The following is a 937-nucleotide window of genomic DNA, read 5'->3' on the forward strand; positions in this document are numbered from 1 at the left end:
GATGGATAAATATGTGGCTCATCTGCCTAACAATAAAAAAAAATATAATTATATATGTCATTCTTAAATTCATATTTATTATTAGTATTGAAACCTTAGAAATATAATTATATACCTGATGCATAGCGTGTAGTGTTTCAGCTGCAGTCCCTCTAAAAATTACATTTGCTAGTTTGTCAAAAATAACCAAATTTGTTGATGTTATTTTATCAATGACATTAACATGTACCATGAACCTATGTGACGAAAAAATGAAATTAGAATTAGAATATTATTAAATAATTTATACAATTTAATACTAAGTTAGTGCAGCTCGGATGCCCGAACAATTTTCACAATGACATTTGTTTCGATTAATTCCACTTTGTTTGAAACACTTGTGGTATGAGTTGTAGTACCAATCTTTAAAAGTGTCAATTCTATAAATCTTAGTCAGCACAGTACAGATACATCATACATTTCTACAAAATTGAAAACAATAAAAATAAAGTTTATAATTTATCTTAAAAGGATAAGTCCATAATTGTTAAAGAAATTTTTATATAAATATTAGACCTCTATATTCTCAATAATGTCGAATACTGTCATCAGCCGAGTTTGTAAAATTTCATTAGTCAAAGACATGAAAGATTAATCGGACATTTGAGCTATCACTTGAGACGCAGAGATATCTCTATTTTTTCCACCTTATAATAGCATAAATCAGATGTGAATAAAACCTTTTTAATTTAACATAATAATAAATACAAATTTGACTATATTTATATATCTTTTTTTTGTATTCGACAATTTCTTTACATCAATATTTATAGTTAACCTTGTGTCGAAGAAAGAATTTGAATTACCCATCATACGTGATAATATTTTTTTAAAAATTAATCAATTGTATTCCATGTTTTATTTTATGTCACAAAATATATATATTATTCAAAAAAAA

Source organism: Glycine max, chromosome 18 (genome assembly GCF_000004515.6).
Source record: "Glycine max cultivar Williams 82 chromosome 18, Glycine_max_v4.0, whole genome shotgun sequence".
In the NCBI taxonomy this organism is placed as follows: Eukaryota; Viridiplantae; Streptophyta; class Magnoliopsida; order Fabales; family Fabaceae; genus Glycine; species Glycine max.